Genomic DNA, 24,183 nt, shown 5'->3' with positions numbered 1-24,183 from the left:
CAAAAATGCATGTTTCATACTTATTTCAAGCGTTATTGAATCAGGGTTATTAGGCTACATGCTCGTTTTGAAAGTGTTTTTGTAGTTAATACGGGGCGTGAATTTGAAAGTGAACATGTTTGACCATCGAAACAGATTGTTTAGTGCACCTTTTCCCCCCAATTGTTTTAACTTGTTAAACATTTCTACAGAACGTAAGTTTAGTTTGAGAAGGGCCCACTGTCGGGCTTTGTCTAATACTAAGGGCGTTGGTTTTATGATTTTAGAATTCATTTTTATAAGGAGCTGTCACTCAGAGACAAAACAGAACTCTCAATAGCAGATTCCCTTTATATTGAATTCATTAGGCCTAGACTCTTTCTGTATTTTCCCAGCAGCTTTATCTGTCAGAATGTGTTGTTCACATTAGCCTTTTCATTGTATCCCATGTCAGTTACATCGTTTTGGACTGTTAAATAGTTTTTAACTGTGACAGCATGTTATGCATAGGTCATCTCCTCTGCCATGTATGATGTATTGATTGATATTCTCCTTAGTCTCAGCTGTTCTAAGTTAATTGACCTGGTCCATAGAGCTGACAGGGGCTATACATCATTGAACAAAACTGTCCTATAGGCCATTCATCACATTCACCTCCTTTATATCTCAGCAGAGAGAATTCGGGAAAAACTGCTGTCTCCTTGACTGTCTCCTTGATTAAATGACTAAAGGTCTTCGATACACTACCATGGATGATGAGTATTGATTGTTCTCAAATATGCGTAGGAAGGAAAGAAAGTGATGTGGTGTTTTTGCCTCTGGTCAAATGTGTGCACTATATTGAGAAAAGGGTGGCATTTGAGAAGCATTATAACTGTTTCCACTTCAGGCAGCTTCAGAGCTGAGCATTGATTGTGAGTTCCCAGGTTGAGCCTCCATCCTAGGCTGCCAGTATTGTGTTCCACTTGGCCCACTGTGTCGGTTGGTAGTTCGCGGGAGGCACAAACTAAAAACAGATTCACAAGTATTGTTGACAGTTGCATTTTTGATTCTCACTCTTGGCAAGGGTTTTTTTGATTGAAATCCGATTGAAAGAGTTTGAGTATCTATAATTCATCCTCTGAGAAATTGTAATGATTTAAATGGTCTCAAAGAAGCAATATGATTTTCTTAACCAGTTCAGAGCTTTAGAATCTGTTCTCGAAAATAAATCCCAGATCATTTTAGATAAGGTAAAAGAAGTGTTTTTTTTATCATACATTTTCAGTACTAATTGTGTATAAAATGGGAAATTACACGACTGTATAATTTTCAAATATCATTTTGGAAGGATGAAATTATTAAAATATTGTTTTAGGAACTCTTAAAAAATATGCTCTACCAGGTGGTTAGATGTAAGTATGTATAATGGAAAATGTAATCTACGTAATCCCAAAAATGTATGATTTCTCACGAGGGCCATAAACAATAACTAGTAATGCTGCATACTCCCAAGAAATGTTAAAATCTCACCTTTCTGGTAAAAATAGTTATAAATTGCTGAGGTTTAGTCACTTTTGAGGACACAAGCTCAAGTACACAGTACAAATATGTACACAGTACAAATATCATATCAAATATTTCATATTTGTATTTCCTATTCAACAAAACTGTATGAATAAGGCTTGAAAGGACTTATACTTTCTAAATACAGTATAATCAATTTAGAAAATGAGTAACTATAGATTTCACCTCACTTATAGTGGAAAATACATATTTAAACGGGACTTTACATCAGAGGTTTTAAAGGAATGCAATTTAGTCAAAGCTAGCTGTTATGGACAATGGATAAACATTTGTTAGTTGTTGATCTGTGCAAATAAAAACATAGTAAATATTGATATTTTCATATTTATATCTGCCTGTAATCTTCAATATGTTTCCCAATATTATTCAGTACATTTTACAGGAATTATGAGCATATAAACATTTGTATTTATTAAGGATCCCCATTAGCTGCTGCCTACTCTTCCTGGGTTCCAGCAACATTAAGGCAGTTATATACAATTACAAATATTACATGACATTTCATAACACTTTTCACAAACAGGCCACTACTCTACTATCACATATCTACAATACAAAATATGTATATGTCTGTGTAGAGTGTGTTAGCATGTCTATTGTATCTGTGTGTCTGTATCTCTTCATAGTTCCCACTGTTCCTTAAGGTGTATTTTCATCATCTGTTATTTTTATCTGATTCTACTGCTTGCATCAGTTACCTGATGTGGAATAGAGTTCTATGTAGCCATGCCTCTATGTAGTACTGTGTGCCTCCAATAGTATTTTCTTGACTTGGAGATTGTGAAGAGACCTCTGGTGGCATGTCGTATGCATTAATTTACATATATTTAAATATTCATATTTTGACACACGTATAATATTTTATTCATATTTGATATCAGTCCTCATTTAACTACACCTGTCTTCCATTATAAGTAATACATAATGTTAATGAATGTATCATTTTTATTATTATTTAAAAAGTCAGAAAATTCTAGTACACCCCTAATTGGACAACTCAAGCGGCTGGTTGAGATGCATTACTTCATCGCGGAGCGCCTCCGTGATACAGAGAAGAGCAGTCTCAGTTGAATGACTAGTCTTGAAACCTAACTGATTTGGATCAAGAAGGTCATTCTGAGAGAGATAGCGGGAGAGCTGGCCAAGGACGGCACGTTCAAGAGTTTTGGAGAGAAAAGAAAGAAGGGATACTGGTCTGTAGTTGTTGACATCGGAGGGATCGAGTGTAGGTTTTTTCAGAAGGGGTGCAACTCTCGCTCTCTTGAAGACGGAAGGGACGTAGCCAGCGGTCAGGGATGAGTTGATGAGCGAGGTGAGGTAAGGGAGAAGGTCTCCGGAAATGGTCTGGAGAAGAGAGGAGGGGATAGGGTCAAGCGGGCAGGTTGTTGGGCGGCCGGCCGTCACAAGACGCGAGATTTCATCTGGAGAGAGAGGGGAGAAAGCTCTGACCGCACAGGGTAGGGCAGTGTGAGCAGAACCAGCGGTGTCGTTTGACTTAGCAAACGAGGATCGGATGTCGTCGACCTTCTTTTCAAAATGGTTGACGAAGTCATCTGCAGAGAGGGAGGAGGAGGGGGGGAGGAGGATTCAGGAGGGAGGAGAAGGTGGCAAAGAGCTTCCTAGGGTTAGAGGCAGATGCTTGGAATTTAGAGTGGTAGAAAGTGGCTTTAGCAGCAGAGACAGAAGAGGAAAATGTAGAGAGGAGGGAGTGAAAGGATGCCAGGTCCGCAGGGAGGCGATTTTTCCTCCATTTCCGCTCTGCTGCCCGGAGCCCTGTTCTGTGAGCTCGCAATGAGTCGTCGAGCCACGGAGCGGGAGGGGAGGACCGAGCCGGCCTGGAGGATAGGGGACATAGAGAGTCAAAGAATGCAGAAAGGGAGGAGAGGAGGGTTGAGGAGGTAGAATCAGGAGATAGGTTGGAGAAGGTTTGAGCAGAGGGAAGAGATGATAGGATGGAAGAGGAGAGAGTAGCGGGGGAGAGAGAGCGAAGGTTGGGACGGCGCGATACCATCCGAGTAGGGGCAGTGTGGGAAGTGTTGGATGAGAGCGAGAGGGAAAAGGATACAAGGTAGTGGTCGGAGACTTGGAGGGGAGTTGCAGTGAGGTTAGTGGAAGAACAGCATCTAGTAAAGATGAGGTCGAGCGTATTGCCTGCCTTGTGAGTAGGGGGGGGAAGGTGAGAGGGTGAGGTCAAAAGAGGAGAGGAGTGGAAAGAAGGAGGCAGAGAGGAATGAGTCAAAGGTAAAACAGTTAGAGTTTAATGGCTGTGACAGGAGAGAACTGAGGATGGATCAACCACATTGTAGTTACTCCACAATACTAACATAACTGACAAGAGGGAGAAGAAGGAAGCCTGTTCAGAATACAAATATTCCAAAACATGCATCCTGTTTGCAACAAGGCATTGCTTTCCACCAGACACTGGGACATTAATTTACCTTTCAGCAGGGCAATAACCTAAAACACAAGGGCAAATTTACACTGGAGTTGCTTACCAAGAAGACTGAATATTCCTGAGTGGACGAGGTACAGTTTTGACATAAATCTACTTAAATCTATGGCAAGACCTGACAATGGTTGTCTAGCAGTGATCAACCAATTTGACAGAGCTTGAAGAATTTTCAAAAGAATAATGGGCAAATGTTGCACAATCCAGTTATAGAAAGCTCTTAGATACTTACCCAGGAAGACTCACAGCTGTAATCGCTGCCAGAGCTGCTTCTACAAAGTATTGACTTGGGTGTGAATACTTATGTCAATTTGATATCTGTATTTCATTTAATACATTTGCAAACATTTCCTAATTTGTTGTTGTAATTTTACCCCCTTTTCTCTCCAATTTCTTTATCCAATTACGAACTTGTCTCATCGCTGCAACTCCCCAACGGGCTCGGGAGAGGTGAAGGGCGAGTCATGTGTCCTCTGAAACATGATCCACCAAGCCGCGCTTCTTAACAGCCACTCGCTTAACCCAGAAGCCAGCCGCACCAATGTGTTGGAGGAAACACCGTTCAACTGACGACCGCAGTCAGCTTGTAGAAACCCGGCCCGCCATAAAGAGTCGCTAGAGCGCGATGAGCCAAGTAAAGCCCCCCCAAACCCTCCCCTAACCCGGATGAGGCTGGGCTAATCGTGCGCTGCCCTATGGCACTCCCGGTCATGGCCGGTTGTGACACAGCCTAGGATCAAAGCTGTAATGACACTGAAACACTGCGATGCAGTGCCTTGGACGCAGCGCCACTCGGGAGGCCCTGTAAACGTTTCCAAAACGTGTTTTCACATTGTCATTATGGGGTATTGTGTGTACATGGTGCGAAAAAATCTATTGAAATACATTTTGAATGCAGGCTGTAACACAAGAAATTGTGGAATAAATCAAGGGGTATGAATACATTCTGAAGGCACTGTACGAAATATAGCCCTACAATTTGAACTTGAAATAACAGCAAAATGTTATGCGGAGTGGAACAGGGGAACCAAAGAGCAGACTCAGACGAGGAGACTGGGATAAAGTATACCAAGGTATTTATTGAAACACAGAGGGGAGATGGAGTGCAGGTCAGGGGAAGCTCGGGCGGGTTGCTGGAAACCAGGTGTGGAGGCTGAGGCGAGAGGGGTTGAGACAGTGTAAGCAGGTCTGGAGGGGAATCTGAGGGAGTAGTAGAGTGGGGAATCCAGGATAGTGTAGCAGGGTGACGAGACGTGGGACTGGAGACAGGGACCAGAGTCAGAATGAGCAGAAATTACGATCTGGCAGCGTGGAAGTGGCAGGGCTGAGTATTAGTAGAGGTCTTGATTATGGAACAGGTTGCAGCTGGTGGGGATCTGCTCTGACTCCAGCACACCTGTCTCCGCCTACACACACACACACACACACACAGAGAGAGGGAAAGAGCACTGGGGGAGGTGGCAGATCAAGGAGACACCAGGATGAAAAGTAGAGGGCGTTGCAGGAGCAGATGTGACACAAAATCGAAGAACAGAAAATAAGGACCTGTTTTCATATTGTCAAAAAACATGACTGCTGCTCCAGATGATCAAATCCACTTTACCCTTCTATCTGTAATTGTCATTCCAGACAGTTCAGACTGGTCTCATACCGCATCGTTTTGGAGTGGGTCATCCGTGGTGAGACACTGCGTCCAGCAGTCATGATTCCTCTGCCATCCTGCGTGGTAAATGCCATCCGAGCTAAATATCACCATATGGGGTTTTCACACTGGTTCTCAGGAAGTGGAAGATTCACAGGACTTGTGAATAGTCAAAGTTACAGGTACAGTATGTGCTGCTCCCAGCCTGTGATGTGTGTGTTGTGTGTCAGGTTTCGTACTGTGACTGTAAAAATAAAGAATATCCATGCAAATAGATCAATAAAGCAAGTATTTTGTTGTTTTTATAATATATTTGTATAGAGCACAAAATGAACACATTGTTTAGGGAAGACTTTTGGTTGCATATAGAAAACAAAACAACCTAGCATTCAGCACAATGTAAGCAACTATTGTATGTGCATCCCAAAAGTCTGTTTATGGCAACATTAATCCTGGAACAATTTCTTCTGACCAGATCCTCATTATCAGGTCTCTCCATTGTGGCAATGTTGGCTGGAAGATTATGCTTGGGCAGGTGGGATGAAGGATCCCTGTAAACCACCGTCAGATCTTGTCGCTGCTCCAACACCTGGTCAACCAGTTTCTCCATGAATTGGAATTGTTTTGGTTAATAGATTGTTTTGGCAACCCACTGCTTGGACTGTTTCAGGAACACAGCCTAAATGTTGATGTTTCACAAAATACAAGTAGCTTATGTTTTAACAGGAAAGATGGTACTTTATATTATGTTAAACATAATGTATTCCGAGTGTGATGTACACTGAATGTACAAAACATTAGGAACACCTTCCTACTATTGAGTTGCAACCCCTTATGCCCTCAGAACAGCCTCAATTTGTTGGGCCATGGACTCTACAAGTTGTCAAATGTTGCACAGGGATGCTGGCCCATGTTGACTCCAATGCTTCCCACAGTTGTGTCAAGTTGACTGGATGTCCTTTGGGTGGTGGAGCATTCTTGATACACACGGGTAACTGTTGAATATGAAAAACCCAGAAGCATTTCAGTTCTTGACACTCAAACCGGTGTGCCTGGCACCTACTACCGTACTCCTTTCAAAGGCACTTCAATCTTTTGTCTTGACCATTCACCCTCTAAATGGCACACATACACAACCCATGTCTCAATTGTCTCAAGGCTTAAAAATCCTTGTTTAACCTGTCACCTCGCCTTCATCTACACTGATTGAAGTGGATTTAACAAGTGACATCAATAACAGATCATATCTTTCACCTGGATTCACCTTGTTAGTCTAGTCTTGTTAGTCTGTTTTGGAAAGAGCAATTGTTCTTAAAATGTTTTGTAGACGCAGTTTACATGCTTGATACATTTTATAATAAAAAGTCAATTGGGTTTATCCATTAATTGAAGTTCTTCAAGTACCAGTGGCAGTTGTAGCTTGTGTCCTGCCCAAATTGTCATTGTTATAAGCCAAACTATTATTGTTATGTGTCTGGGTTTGGCCGGGGTAGGCCATCATTGTAAATAAGAATTTGTTCTTAACTGACTTGCCTGGTTAAATAAAATAAACATTTGTATTGACAAAGAAAAACTTCCACCCTAACACACAAGTCAAGTGATACCATGTTTACTAACCTGTAAAACTGTTTTGCTATGTTTTGCTATTGTGCTAGAAGTCTGGTTCCTGGGATCAGGTATTCCACACAAGGCTGTACAGTTGCCTGAAATGTTGTCATGCAAATAAGCCATAGCTAGCCAACACATCAGACATTGGGAAAAGGTGTGAACATATCTAGGAGACAACATCATTTCACACGGGTGCCAGAGGAGCTTGCTGTTGCTTGGTCCTTTGAAGACCAATCGATTGAGGACTTAACATGCGAGGGAGATGTGGAAATTGACCTCATTGTTATTTGTGACACAATGTGAGTTCGCGATACATACAATTCTAAATGTGAAAGGTATTGACAGTTGATATAGATTGGGTTATATGGCAAATTATTGTTGTTATGTGTATTGACAAAGAAAAACATCCATCCTAACATACAAGTATAAAGTGATACCAAGTTTATATTCTGTAATATATTTTTTATGGCAATGGGACTAAAATGTATTATATTTTTAGGATAGTCATGAGTTGGGGGTTACGAATACACAATAGACCAGACTACATGCAACCAAATAGGCCTACCCCAGGTGATTCCTGGGGCATTTTATTTCACGCAAGGCTTTACAGTTGTTAAAAGCATGATATGTTTTCATGCAAATAAACCATGGCTAGCCAACACATCAGACATTAGAGATTATGATTATGAAAAAAAGTGAGTAGACAGATCCTAAGTAATTAAAATGCAACAACACCTTTCATTTTTATTCAGTCTATTCTGCAATGTAAGGTGACACAATTACTGTCTATGATCTCCTTAACCCCCTTGTCATAAACACAGGGCACATATGCTAACCGGTAGAGCGCCTAGGTAATGTTTACATAATATGGTGCAATGGTTACAACAGAATTAGATCCACTCGAACTGCTGATTAGACTACATACTGTACCTCTGCATGTTTGCTTTGACACTTGCCTCTGTATTTTGGCACGGCAGCATATCCAGTCCATGGGAATACAGAAGGAACAGCTGTGAACAGTTTTCTTCAGTGTTTTCCCCCCATTTCTGATTGTATATCTCTCTGGTAGCCATCGTTGATGAATTGCTTAGGCTACTACACACATGTACAGTAGATTTGCAAGATTGGCTGTAGCAGTGTTTACATCGTATTTACAGATTTTTATAGCTACTTGCCATCTTCTGCATCTTTCAACAGAAAACAGGGACATTTTGTTCCTTCTTCTCTAGATTTCTTGCAGCCAGGGACTTGCTCTTGCTGCCATCTCTTCGGATTTCCACTTTTCAGAACAAACTTTAGGCTACCTGTGATGAGTCTTTCAAATTTTGTGCCAGCCCCCCCATAAAACTTGCATCTGTGATGTCAAGCTCCAAACAAGGGCACACGTCACAGAGTATGGCCCCACCAGAGCCACATGCAGTTGTTATCATGCAATCATTTTAGGTGGAAAAGTTTATATTTCCTAACTCAAAACCGATAGTACCTTTGATTAAAAAAATAGCTAACTCTGCCATATGCTTTCAATGAAACAAAGAATTTGTCCACAATTCGCTGATTTCCCAATCTCTCTATGACTCACAACAGAGCAGAGCTAGTAGTGTGTTTTTGCAGCTTTCCAGTTATAGACTACAGGGAGAAGGCAAACTCCACTACAGTAGTTTCAATGTATGGAATCACTTAGGAAATGTAGGTAAACTTCCCCTTTAAAGCTAAATACACATCACTTCTGATTTTTGTATTTATTTATTGGTGTGCCAGTTAGAGGGTTAAAACAGTCTGTGGGCTCAGCTGCAGAACAGTGACCTTGGAAATCCTATTCTCACCCTGGATCCTGTGGCTTCACAGGGGACTCTGGGGACAGTAGCCTGAGGCCAGCTGATAATTGGCTCCTTTCTGTCTGTATGTCTCTAGGGACCAGGGACTGTTGTGGGCACCTTTATGGAACATATCCCGCTGCTGCATACTTACAGTAGGTAGGCATTTATTATGATGTATTATTGTGTAGGCAGGAGTTGTGTGTAAATTATGTATTCCTTACCTACATAGTATGTCTAGGTCATTACTGGGTTAATGAATATAGGCTACATAAACTTTACAAGGCCATGGAGTGCATGATGGTTTTTACAGTTGTATTGGTCTCCTGATTTATTTACATGCACAGTAAATCAGTCCAAATACAAGACATCTTGATCAATGTACTTCCAATGGTTCATTTATGTTTGCTCCTCGGTTAAAGCTTGGCTCATGTTTCACTATGTTGGATGGCACTGAATCTCCTACCTTGTTTCTCTGGCCTTCCCTGACCTCATTAACCTTTGTTGGCATAAAGCCAATGATTTTGAAGCTCAGAATAAGACAGTTGTAGCTTTGTACTGTTTTTTTACATGTTTTATTTAACTAGGCAAGTCAGTTAAGAACAAATTCTTATTTACAATGACAGCCTACCCCAGCCTAAGACGGACGACGTTGGGCCAATTGTACGCCACCCTATGGCACTCCCAATCACGGCCGGTTGTGATACAGCCCGGAATCAAACCAGGGTCTGTAGTGACGCCTCTAGCACTGAGATGCAGTGCCTTGACCGCTGCGCCACTCAGTTGTCTGCCAAGTAGGACCAATTAATAACTGTATTCTCCAAAATGTATACCCTAAATATATAGCCTACCTGTTACGTGCCCCCGAGAAGGAGGGAGGTGCAGGAATCAGGAGCAGGAGAGCAAGAAAGTCCCAGTGGCACAATAGTTTATTCAGAAGTCCCAACTCAACAACATGGGGGGGGGGGGATACGCCCAAACGAGGTCGCCACACACAGGGAAATAAATGCTACACACGGGGGAGAAACCTCTACTCCTAAACACATACCAAACCGGTACAACTGCTGTGTGAAAGAAAACCCCGTGGTGCAGACACGCACCCCTAACAAAGTAACCACAGCAAACAATCCAGCACAAAGACAAGCAGGCAGCGGAGGTTAATAAACTCACCGAAATCAACTAATAGGACACAGGTGTAAACAAAACAGACAGACACAAACGAAAAGGAAAATGGATTGGTGGCAGCTAGTAGGCCGGCGACGACAACCGCCGAGCACCGCCCGAACAGGGAGAGGAGCCACCTTCGGTGGAAGTCGTGACACTACCATTTTCATCTAATCACCTGAAGCCGGATTAAATGATATGACATGCTATTCTATAAAATCCTTTCTCTGTAATTAATATTACCTGATTGAGCTAATCATGTAAATGTAATTAACTAGAAAGAATATTTATAGAACAGTTATCTTCCGAATAAACTCTTAAAGACCTAGTAAAATTTTACATCAATAGCAGTCAATATTAATCGTCACCTTATTTCAGACTCATCTGAAAGTTGTAAATTCTTGGTTATCTTCACGAACCCTGGCTAACAAGTTGAATCAGCAATAGAAAATTGGGTTTAATTATTTATTTACTAAATACCTAACTAATCACACAGAATTACATATACACAGAATGAATCATACCTTGATTACAAATTACGTCACAAAGGAAAACGTCCCTAGGGGACGGAACAGATATGACAGCTGGTTAACCAAAGGAAAGGGGGCTGGGTTTGAGTGAAAGAGCGGGAAGACTGAAGAACAAAGGGAGGAAGCGACTACTCTATCGTTGCCGTAGGCAACTACTCTATCGTAAATACAGAATCTTATGCATTCTAAATTACCGCCCATTTGGAAAAGGAAAATGCAATAAATATTTACTCTGAGTTGCGCTTCGGTAGGTTAGTGGTAGATGGAAGGCTGTGTTGCCCAACAGAGTCCTTTGTCCTTTGAAGAATGTCTCTGGTGGTAAATTAGATACGTTGTAGTAACGTCGTTGTGTGGTAGACGGGATACTCTGTCTGTTATTTCCTAGCCCACGTTTGCTGCTGCTGTTGCTAACTCAATGGCTAGGAGGTAACACTTCTGTAGGGAATAAGAGTTCAATGTTCATACCATTCGCAACCAAAGCTCACACTGAGGTTGGCTTCGTTCTGTAGTTATTATCTGAACCCTTCTGACATCGGATCGTTATCCTAATGTAACCGGAACAGAAAGTTATATTGTCGTCACGGCTTTATATAGGAAGGGAGAGGAGGGCGTGTTTCATAGTTTACAACCAATGTCTCTTCACGTGGGCGGGCCACTGAGTCGGGCCTATTTCACTCATGAAAACCCAATTCTCACATTTTAGAAGCTAAAATCACATTTCATCCCCTCCCAAATAATTTAATATTCAAACATTTAAATTTCACAACAATTCCATGTGAATCTGATAACTATAATGTGTAGACTTTCCACTGTACCATTTATGTCATCCTATCATTGATGAGAATGTCTCAGATGACAACCGAACTGACATCATTTTCATTAAGTACCAACGCATATGATCAACTGGTTGGATTACCAAAATATTGTTAATTTCCCCCCACCTCTGTTTAACAAAGGCTATTCAAGAGTCCCTCTGTAGAGTCAAGAGAGAAGGAAGGGAGAAAGGTATTTATGGAGGGTCATAAACCTTACCCACAGGCCAACGTCATGACAGCAGGTTAGGCAAATTTACGCAGCATGTTAGGAGAATTAACATAGTAGGTTAGGAGACTGAGGTTAAGGTTAGGAAACAGGTTAGCGAAAATGCTCTCCTAAACTACTATGAAAATCACTTTGTATCGAACTGCCATGAAAATAGTGTATCCTAAAACATTACCGTTCCACATTATTGCCAACCTAAGCATCAGTTAGCATTCATCAGACCTACATTCAGTCGGTCTAACAGTCAGCCAGTCAGTCAGCCCCTCAGTGCTGCTCATTACTCTCCCTCCAGTACCTCCAGTGCATCAGAACTAGCTGAGGAGAGAGAAAAGCCTCTGAACTTCTCCCAGTCAATTTCCATTAAAGCTCCGCCAGATCTCATATCATGGATTATTTATGCAGTAGCTAGAAGTCTATGAGGCCTCTGGGCTTGCTGCTCAGGAGATTATGCTCTCTCTGCTTATTTCGTTATCATGCTGCTTGTGTTCTCACTGCACTGTAGAAGTCAAACTATGTGACATTGGGGTCTGTCGGTGTGCATCAGATTATTTTTTCTCTCCCCCCTCATTCTCTCTCTCATTTTCATTCTCTCTCTCATTTTCATTCTCTCACTTCCTCATTCTCTCTCTCATTTTCATTCTCTCACTTCCTCATTCTCTCTTTCTCTCTCTTTCATTTTCTCTCTCCCCAATTACATTCTACAGTATGATGTACTGTGCTATAATATGGTAATGAACACCATCTTAATTATAGCACGATCAGTGTTGTCTCAATTACAGGCTTGTAATTACTAGGGTCAATGTTGTTCAAGGAGGCTCAGAAGGTGGTTGAGTATAACTTGCAGGACTAACACACTGAAGTAACGCCATCTTTTTTTCTATTTCTATTCCTGTTTGAAATGTACTGTACATGTGCCTACTGATAGCTCTGTTAACAATGATGTGGTAATAATACATCTGTTCAGTGGTCTTCATAGCTGTTGCAAGCCAGGCAGCTAGCTACTGTAGCACAAACACTATCTAGAGGTGGATGTTGGTACTAATGGTCTTTTTTTACAAGGCACGGTGCTATGAATGCATCAGTTTCCTCTGCAATCAATGATTTATCTGGAGACCACATCTGTGTGCTGCTGTTTCAACACCCACTCTGACGATGTGGGCACTCAATTGCCTACAGTAGTGCATAGGGCTCTGGTCAAAAGTAGTGCAAGATGTAGGAAATAGTGTTTGGGATGCAGATGTGATGTCAACTGTACAATAACTGACAGCTAGCAGATTATTAAAGCTGGAGAGAGTACTTTCTCTTTGATGGCTTTGGAATGAGTCACTACCACCACCATCCTCTCCTCTGACTCTATGATTGTGCTACAGTATATGTACCTCATGTTTGCATCACTGGCTTGGCTCTGTGAGTGGTTTTCATTACATGATTACCAGAGGGCCTGTATCTATGACACTCATATAATTTACATTTAGGGCGAGTCGCTGAGATTGGTGATGGGTGCTGGGATAACAAGTACATATGTGTGTGAGCGAGAGAGAGGATAGACCATGTCTTTTCTTTTCCTGGTTAGAGACAGGTGCATGATAATGGTCCATTCTAAATCAAAACAAATTTCACACATACAGTACCAGTCAAAGGTTTGGACACACCTAATTCCAGGGTTTTTCTTTCTTTTTTTTTTACGGTTTTCTACATTGTAGAATATTGGTGAAGACATCAAAACTATGAAATAACACATATGGAATCATGTAGTAACCAAAAAAGTGTTAAACAAATTTCTTCAAAGTAGCCCCCCTTTGCCTTGATGACAGCTTTGCACACGCTTGGCATTCTCTCAACCAGCTTCACCTGGAATGCTTTTCCAACAGTCTTGAAGGAGTTCCCACATATGCTGAGTGCTTTTTTGGCTGATTTTCCTTCATTCTGCGGTCCAACTCATCACAAACTATCACAATGGGTTGAGGTCGTGTGATTGTGGAGGCCACGTCATCTGATGCAGCACTCCATCTCCTTCTTGTTCAAATAGCCCTTATACCGCCTGGAGGTGTGTTAGGTCATTGTCTTGTTGAAAAACTAATGATAGTCCCACTAAGCCCAAACCAGATGGGATGGCGAATCACTGCAGAATGCTGTGGTAGCCATGCTGGTTAAGTGTGCATTAAATTCTAAATAAATCACTGACTGTCACCAGCAAAGCACCCCAACACCATCACACCATCACACATGTGGAGATCATCCGTTCCCCTACTCTGCGTCTCACAAAGACACAGCGGTTGGAACCAACAATCTCAGATTTGGACTCATCAGACCAAAGGACAGATTTCCACCGGTCTAATGTCTATTTCCCGTGTTTCTTGGCCCAAGCAAGTCTCGTCTTCTTATTGGTGTCCTTTAGTAGTGGTTTATTTGTAGCAATTCGACCATGAAGGCCTGATTCACTCAGTCTTCTCTGAACAGTTGATGTTACTTGAACTCTGTGAAGCATTTATTTGGGCTGCAATCTGAGGTGCAGTTAACTCTAAGGAACTTATCCTCTCAGCAGAAGTATCTCTGGGTCTTCCGTTCCTGTGGCGGTCCACATGAGAGCCAGTTTCATCATAGCGCTTGATGGTTTTTGCGACTGCACTTGAAGAAACTTTCAAAGTTCTTGACGTTTTCCGGATTGACTGACCTTCATGTCTTAAAGTATTGGTGGACTGTCGTTTCTCTTTGCTTATTTGAGCCGTTCTTGCCATAATATGGACTTGGTCTTTTACCAAATAGGGCTATCTTCTGTATACCACCCCTACCTTGTCACAGCACAACTGATTGGCTCAAACGCCAATTAACTTTTAACAAGGCATACCTGTCAATTGAAATGCATTCCAGGTGAGGCACTCATGAAGCTGGTTGAGAGAGCAAAGCTGTCATCAAAGCAAAGGGTGGCTACTTTGAAGAATCTCAAGTATATTTTGATTTGTTTAACACTTTTTTGGTTACTACTGTACATGATTCCATATGTGTTATTTCATAGTTTTGATGTATTCACTATTCTGCAATGTAGAAAATAGTCAAAAAAAGAAAAACCCTTGACTGAGTAGGCGTGTGCAAACTGTTGACTGGTACTGTATGTCCTGTACTGACTCTCCCATCAACTAGTCAAAATATGAAACCTGTTGTTTAACACATCTGCTACTGCAGGTCCTTCAAAAAGTTGGTGCTGGCTTATCAGCTCAATATTCGGTACTTGGATCTACATCAATTTTGGACACAGTTCCACATAATGGAAACAGATGATTGTTTTAGATTACATTACCTTCTTAATGAAATCACTGGTTATTCAATTATTCATACCTCTGTCCCAAATGTCTCACTATGTCCCTTACAGCCTGCTTGAGTTCAGTGAGTACTGGCAGCTATCTATTTGTCCACAGGAAGCTTATCTCTAACCCAAACACCAGATGGCGGCCTCTAATTTAATCAGTCACAACGCTCAATCCCTCTGTTAGTCATGTGACCTTGTTTTGAAATATTTAATTATTCAAATGACAAATTAAATTACTATTGGAAGGAATTGTTTTTATTTTAGTCCACCCTAACAATGTTGCTCTATATATTTATTACACATTTCTGTTGTATATTCTTCACAGTTATTAAATATCTATTCTTTTGAGATTCAAATGTAATGCGCCTAAACTATAAAATACATTGGCCAACTCAGAAAGTAAGAGAGAAACTTTCTGGGATCAACTTTCATGATAACTGGGCTGGCACTGTCTATCAGTCGCCTATAGATGGCGTGCTTTGTGCATAATATGTTTCTCTACCTAGCAAGTTCAACTCTAGCAACCCATTATACATTCATACATTGTTCCTTTGTAAAGTCTAGTAGGCCATTATACTATTGATTTCTCTTAATACTTTTTACACCACTGGCATAAGTGTGGGTGTGCAAGTTGTACATTATTATTCTTTTTTCCATTGCTACTTTATCAAATGTCAAGTAACCGATTATACACACATACCATTTCATCTCCCTTTTCATTTCTTCCCACACAAAACACGAGTGTTCCATTCACACATACAATTTCCCTATATAACGTTATAAATAAACTTACAGTGCATTCGGAAAGCATTCAAACTCCTTGACTTTTTGCACATTTTGTTACGTTACAGCCTCATTCTAAAATGGATTAAATATTTTTTTCCCTAATCAATCTACACACAATACCCGATAATGACAAAGCGAAAACAGGTTTTTAGACATGTTTGCAAATGTACATATATATATATAAAAAATAACAGAAATACCTTATTTACACACGTAAGTATTCAGACCCTTTGCTATGAGACTAGAAATTGAACTCAGGTGCATCCTGTCTCCATTGATCATCCTTGAGATGTTTCTACAACTTGATTGGAATCCACCTGTGGTAAATTAAATTGATTGGACATGATTTGGAAAGGCACACACCTGTCTATATAAGGTTCCACAAATGAGAGTGAATGTCAGAGCAAAACCCAAGCCATGAGGTTGAAGGAATAGTCTGTAGATCTCCGAGACAGAATTGTGTCAAGGCACAGATCTGGGGAAGGGTACCAAAACATATCTGCAGCATTGAAGGTCCCCAAGAACAAAGTGGCCTCCATCATTCTGAAATGGGAAAAGTTTGGAACTACCAAGACTCTTCCAAGAGCTGGCCACCCGGTTAAACTGAGCAATCGGGGGAGAAGGGCCTTGGTCAGGGAGGTGACCAAGAACCCAATGGTCACTCTGTCAGAGCTCCAGAGTTCCTTTGTGGAGAAGGGAGAACCTTCCAGAAGGACAACCATCTCTGCAGCATTCCACTAATCAGGCCTTTATGGTAGAGTGGCTGGACGGAAGCCACTCCTCAGTAAAAGGCACATGACAGCCCACTTGGAGTTTTCCAAAAGGCACCTAAAGGACTCTCAGACCATAAGAAACAAGATTCTCTGGTCTGATGAAAACAATATTTAACTATTTGGCCTGAATGCCAAGCATCACGTCTGGAGGAAACCTGCCACCATTCTTACAGTGAAGCATGTTTTTTTCAGTGGCAGGGACTGGGAGACTGGTTAGGATTGAGGGAAAGATGAACGGAGTAAAGTACAGAGAGATCTTTGATGTAAACCTGCTCCTGAGCGCTCAGGACCTCAGACTGGGGCGACGGTTCACCTTCCAACAGGACAACGACCCTAAGCACACAGCCAAGACAACACAGGAGTGACTTTGGGACAAGTCTCTGAATGTCCCTGAATGGCCCAGCCAGAGCCCATACTTGAACCCTATCAAAAATCTCTGGAGAGACCTGAAATAGCTGTGCAGCGACGCTCCCCATCCAACCTGACAGAGCTTGAAAGGATCTGCATAGAAGAATGGGAGAAACTCCCCAAATACAGGTGTTCCAAGCTTGTAGAGTCATACCCAAGAAGACTCGAGGCTGTAATTGCTGCACAAGGTGCTTAAACAAAGTACTGAGTAAAGGGTATTAATACTTATTTGAAATTACAAAAACATTTTTTAAATATAAATGAGCTTTTTTTGCTTTGTTATTATGGGGTCGTGCCTAAGAACAGCCCTTAGCCGTGGTATATTAGACATATAACACACCTCCTCGTGCCTTATTTCTTAAATATATACTAGCTGACTGACTGCCTGCTGTGGGTTCCCAGTTTCTACCCCTGTAATGATTTTGGCTTATTTCCTCTCTGTGTGCATCCTGTCCCACTGAGTTGCAAATAACATGGTGAGTCCAGTCAATAGTAATGAATTAATCAAATATACTATGACATTTTTCACCTGTGGAAACCAACAAGGAGGCATGTAGAACTCCTGCATCAGTGGCCTTCAGGCATGACTTGACTGATGACTACCCTTGTCATGAAAGCATGTGAAACTCATTTGCTTTTGCCTTTTTGTGTACACTGTGGTCAGTTCATATTGCTATCATAGGCATGTTGGGACACTGACCATAATAGATTGACAGTTGGTCTTACAATGTCTATCCAAATACATGCAGTATGGTATTCTATAACCTCAACCTCAGCCATATGTTTGCTGATGCTAACCACTAGCTCGCTGGGAATTGGTATTCTCTGTGCTGTCTTACTGTAGGTTACTTAGATACAGTACATGTACCATGATAATTGGCTGTGAATGAGTCATCATAGAAATATAATGAGTAGAACGGGCTTGGACCCTCTTTTTTTATTTTTACTTTATTTAACTAGGCAAGTCAGTTAAGAACAAATTCTTATTTTCAATGACAGCCTAGGAACAGTGGGTTAACTGCCTGTTTAGGGGCAGAATGACAGATTTGTACCTTGTCAGCTCGGGGATTTGAACTTGCAACCTTCCAGTTACTAGCCCAACGCTCTAACCACTAGGCTACCCTGCCGCCTTGGACCCTCTAACCCTGGCAATTTGACTGATAAACTCATGGATGCAGGCACAATGGCTGCCAGATATTGTGATGTAATAATTTCTATGGTCATGTAGAATGGTCATTCAAATGATGTTAACTGATGTGGCTCATACAGTGGAATGTACTTGTAGTAATATCAGTTGAGTTGAATCAACAACTCACAGCACATATTGCAGTGTACACTTCCTGCTTTTACTTCCTGCTTTGCTATGTGTACACTCACAATGGCTGCTCGTCCACCCTTTGAGTTAAATAATACATTCATAAGTAGTAGCTTTAGTAGCCCCTGTAGCTGCTCTGCTCTTTACACTCTCCTGCTCTCCCCTACGGAATGGTCTGTGCTCTCTCTCTCTCTCGCTTTCTCTGTCTCTCTCGCTCTCTTTCCATAAGGAGGCTGATCTTTGCAGACAGTCTCAGGGAGGTAAAGCCAGCCAGGCCCCTGTCAGTGTGACTGTCCCTAGTGTGCCATGTGCATGACGGGGCCCCAAACTCCCTGCCTTATCCCTCTACCCTCACGCCCCACTATTTTGTGAGCATCTCTCTGGCTGACACATCTAGAAACTCCCCTCATTTACAAAGTGACTGTGGAGGACCCCTGGGCATACTGAGGAGTATTCCAGTAGGCCTGTGGCTCAGGACATATAACGAGGGCTATCACTGTCACCCCTTCGGCAGCTCCTTGATGGCTGATGAAATGTATCAATTCCTCAGTTTTCCAGCAGAGGACACTCTTACTCTGCCCTCCCTGCCCTGTCCCCCATGGACATCCTCACAAGGCTATTAGGTACAGTACAGTGCACATTGATTTAGTCACACTGTTGATAAAACATTAAGTGTTTGATTCATTATTATTAATACTTTCTAATCTGATTCTGATCGTTTCACTGTGCATGCCTATTCATTTATCCAAACAGGTAATATTGTTCTGGGTTATTCCAACGCAAGGCATGTCAGCTTTTCACTTTTACACTATCCTACAGTCGTTAAAAGACTAAAAACAGCCATTTATCTATCGTTTTTTTCTCTGCCGTGGGAAATCAAGTGGAGTTGTGTTATGTTCTGTGCTGTTCAGTCGGTCTTCACCGGGCTGGGTCTCTATGGATTGCGTGGGAGAGGGGCTGCCTGGGCCACAAAGGATCCATTACAACTGAAATAGATCTTTCTCTCTCTCTGGGAACAGAGATCGATCGATGCCTAAGAGCAATGTGTCCCTATCGCCTTCACCTCACCACAGAACTGCCTTTGCAAGTCATTCATAATACAGTATATGAAGCCTAATAGCTTTCATGTCATGTCTTCAGTTTATAAAATAGATTTATTCAGGAGGTTAAAATGTTATTCACTTCCATTCCCTTTCCATTGGTCACCTGTGAGTCTCCCTCTCGCTCTCATCTGCAGTATACATTAAACATGTAGGCCTAGCTGTTGTGTTGACTGAGACACAGAAAGAGAAAGAGTGAGTGAGGTAATAGGTGAGAGAGAGAGTTCCAATAGGGTAGCCTGAACAACAACACTGCTTTTCATGTGCTGTGTCCGCCATAATATCCTGCCCCTCTAATGAGACCCTATGAAAGGCTACAGTGTGTGGAGCACATCCCAATGGTGTGCGTGTGCACGCGGATGTGTATGTAGCTCCCAGGGCCCTGTGAGACACTGTACAACCACGCACAGCCCAGTGGCCTCAACACCACCCATATTGCCTCTGCGTATTGAAACAGGTCAGATCAGGGATATTGCCTCTGCGTATTGAAACAGGTCAGATCAGGGATATTGCCTCTGCGTATTGAAACAGGTCAGATCAGGGATATTGCCTCTGCGTATTGAAACAGGTCAGATCAGGGATATTGCCTCTGCGTATTGAAACAGGTCAGATCAGGGATATTGCCTCTGCGTATTGAAACAGGTCAGATCAGGGATATTGCCTCTGCGTATTGAAACAGGTCAGATCAGGGATATTGCCTCTGTGTATTGAAACAGGTCAGATCAGGGATATTGCCTCTGCGTATTGAAACAGGTCAGATCAGGGATATTGCCTCTGCGTATTGAAACAGGTCAGATGAGGGATATTGCCTCTGCGTATTGAAACAGGTCAGATCAGGGATATTGCCTCTGCGTATTGAAACAGGTCAGATGAGGGATATTGCCTCTGCGTATTGAAACAGGTCAGATGAGGGATATTGCCTCTGCGTATTGAAACAGGTCAGATCAGGGATATTGCCTCTGCGTATTGAAACAGGTCAGATCAGGGATATTGCCTCTGCGTATTGAAACAGGTCAGATGAGGGATATTGCCTCTGCGTATTGAAACAGGTCAGATCAGGGATATTGCCTCTGCGTATTGAAACAGGTCAGATCAGGGATATTGCCTCTGCGTATTGAAACAGGTAAGATGAGGGATATTGCCTCTGCGTATTGAAACAGGTCAGATCAGGGATATTGCCTCTGCATATTGAAACAGGTCAGATCAGGGATATTGCCTCTGTGTATTGAAACAGGTAAGATCAGGGATATTGCCTCTGCATATTGAAACAGGTCAGATGAGGGATATTGCCTCTGCGTATTGAAACAGGTCAGATCAGGGATATTGCCTCTGCGTATTGAAACAGGTCAGATCAGGGATATTGCCTCTGCGTATTGAAACAGGTCAGATCAGGGATATAAGAAGTTACTGCAAACAACGGACACATTTGTCCCCGTACATCATTGCGCACGCGATTGAACAGCAAAATATGACCTGCAGCTTTTTTTACCACTTTGCACGACGCTCCTCACCTTCACTTCCTCAACAAAACAAAAACAATGCCGGTGGGCGGATAGTGGCCCTGTTTCCCCTACTGCGTATTTCATCTTTAAAGAGGCCCCTCTGTTGGGTGGAAATTGGATGAAAGAAATCTGTTGGTTATCGGCAAGGATAAATCTATGTATCAACTATTTTACTCGACTTTAAACTTGGAGAGCATAAAGAGGTAAAGGGAGAGATGATGCTGTGGGCCCAGGCCTGTTTTAGCCTAGTTTGTTTGCAAACCCACATGATTGATATTGTTTGGCTTGCCTTTAACACATTACACCTCTCCACAGGGAAAATGTGATTTCTTTTAAAAAGGGATAGAAAGGATGAATGGGGGTCCCAGACCTGAAATATAGGAGCTGTACACATAAAGCTGCTCGTTTCATCAGCCACCGCTCCTCCAGCCCAGACACACACTGATTTATTTTTTAATAGCAAATTTCCTACCTGGCTGCTGAAACCAGAGCCCAATCTGCATCAGCCCTCCCTGGCCATATCTTCTGCTCTCCCTCTATCCTCTCCACATAGCCCAGATTGGAGATACATTATTGAATGCACGCAGCCTTATTTACACATTAACAAATTGCTGGTCTAAAGGAGGAGACAACCGGCTCCATTTACAACAGAGGATGTAATAAGACCGTCTCTGTTGTGTGGTCATAATATACACTGAGTGTACAAAACATTAGGAACACCTTCCTGATATTTAGTTGCACCCACTTTTGCCCTCAGAACAGCCTCAATTTGTCGGGTCATGGACTCTACAAGGTGTTGAAAGCGTTCGCGGTGCGGTGGGCCTGGCACCTACTACCGTACTCCATTCAAAGGCACTTAAATCTTTTGTCTTGCCCATTCACCCTCTGAAGGCCACACATACACAATCCATGTCTTATTGTCTCAAGGCTTAAAAATCATTCTTTATCTTGTCTCCTCCCCTTCATCTACACTGATTGAAGTGGATTTAACAAGTGACATCAATAAGGGATCATAGCTTCCACCTGGATTCACCTGGTCATTCTATGTCATGGAAAGGTCCTAATATTTTGTTCACTCAATGTACTTTTTTTATAAGGTATCCATCAATCAGTGGAGGCTGCTGAGGGGAGGACGTGTCATAATAATGGCTGGAACGGAGTGAATTGAATGGCATCAAACACAAGGAAACCATATGTTTGATGTGTTTGATACGATTCCACTATTCCGCTCCATCCATTACCCAACCTCCCCATTGAGGTGCCACCAACCTCCTGTGCCACTGAACAATGCTTGTTGTTGAGAATAAATTATATTTGGGTCATCCTAACATTGACTATCTCCCCACTTAATTCAACTCTATATTTTGTAAAACTATTTATTTTTCTTTCATGTTGTTGTTTTTTTGGCCGGAGGGTGATGTATAGTGGATCAATGACTACTTACTCTTTAAGTTCAACTCTATATTTTGTAAAATGCACTGTTTCTTTTTTTCATGTTGTGTTGTTTTTCTAGAGGGTGATATCAGTGTTGGGCGATTCCACGCTAGGACAGCCCGGAAATATTTTGGGTATGTTTGTCACGCCCTGACATTAGAGAGCCTGTTTATTTCTCTATTTGGTTAGGTCAGAGTGTGATTTGGGTGGGAATTCTAGTTTGTTGGCCGGGTAGGGTTCCCAATCAGAGGCAGCTGTCTATCGTTTTCCACCTAAGTTTGTGGGATCTTGTTTTTGTTCAGTTACTGTGTAGCCTGCAGAACGTCACGTTTGTTTATGTTTTGGTGTACATCTAAAATATAGAAAGATGTACACTTTCCACGCTGCGCTTTGGTCTAATTCCGACGACGGACGTAACAATATTAGATTGTTCCTTGTTGAGGGTCTTCCTGCCATCTCACTATTTTTTAAGACAAAAGAGTAGCCAGTCAGAGGACCTATGGGACTGCAGTCCTGTTCCTGCTGCTGTGATTAAAACTCACTCACTCACTCACTCACTCACTCACTCACTCACTCACTCACTCACTCACTCACTCACTCACTCACTCACTCACTCACTCACTCACTCACTCACTCACTCACTCACTCACTCACTCACTCACTCACTCACTCACCTCACTCACTCACCTCACTCACTCACCTCACTCACTCGCAGTTACTCACAGTTTAGATTAATTGAATCGTCTGAAATGCAGACAGTAAACAGAACATCCCAAAAGTCTTGACACTTTCAACTCAAGTTTATTTGTCATGACTTCATGTTGTTGATTGAGTTTTCCCAATAATTCCTCCATTTTTTTAATTGAGGGCTGAGTCTGCCTGAGCTACACTAACACTAATGTGTGTGCAGATGTAAATATTTTATAGTGTAAACTGTGAAGCCTGTGTGAGTCTTCAGTAATGACCTCTGTCTCTGTCTTCTGGCTGTAATCTCTCTCTGCAGTCAGTATATTTACTAGTCCAGCTCACTGGCCGAACAACACAGAACAGACACTGCTGAAACGTCCTCTGTTGTTTATCAATTCAGCAGCACGTCAAGACTGTTGGGACGTTCTAATTCTCTTCTGCTTTTCAGATGGTTCAATTAATCCAGCATACAGTACGTTATTTGAGCAAACAGATGATGTAACTGTCTATCTGTTTATGTTTATTAATCAGTTACATTGATTCATTAAGTGCCTATCCTTCTAATTACAATGAGTGCTCTGCAGTTATGGTGTTGGACTTCACTGGTCCTAAGGGGAAAGTGACCAACTAGATTGGAGAGTTTTGTTCCTCGTTCATGATGGAATTATTTCCAGTCAGAATTGAAAACACGTCTTATTTCCAACAGAAAATGTCTCTGTCTGTCCAATCCTACGTTCACTTACAATTACGCCTTTTTGCATTCTGTAGGTAAATCACAGTTTGAGTAATTGTCTTTAGCATAGTTAAGAATGAAGTGTTATATATATATATATAGTGTTAGTGTTATATATATATATATATATTGTCTAAAACTTGAATGTTGCTTGTAGATTAGGGATCCCGAGTGGCGCAGCGGTCTAAGGCACTGCATCTCAGTGCAAAAGGTGTCACTGCCATGCCTGGTTTGAATCCAGGCTGCATCACATCCACCCGTGATTGGCAGTGCCATAGGGCGGTGCACAATTGGCCCAGCGTTGTCTAGGTTTGGCTGGGGTAGGCTGTCATTGTAAACAAGAAT

This window comes from Oncorhynchus nerka, unplaced genomic scaffold, assembly GCF_034236695.1.
Source record: "Oncorhynchus nerka isolate Pitt River unplaced genomic scaffold, Oner_Uvic_2.0 unplaced_scaffold_5___fragment_2___debris, whole genome shotgun sequence".
Lineage (NCBI taxonomy): Eukaryota > Metazoa > Chordata > Actinopteri > Salmoniformes > Salmonidae > Oncorhynchus > Oncorhynchus nerka.
Note: the sequence above shows the minus strand (reverse complement) of the source record.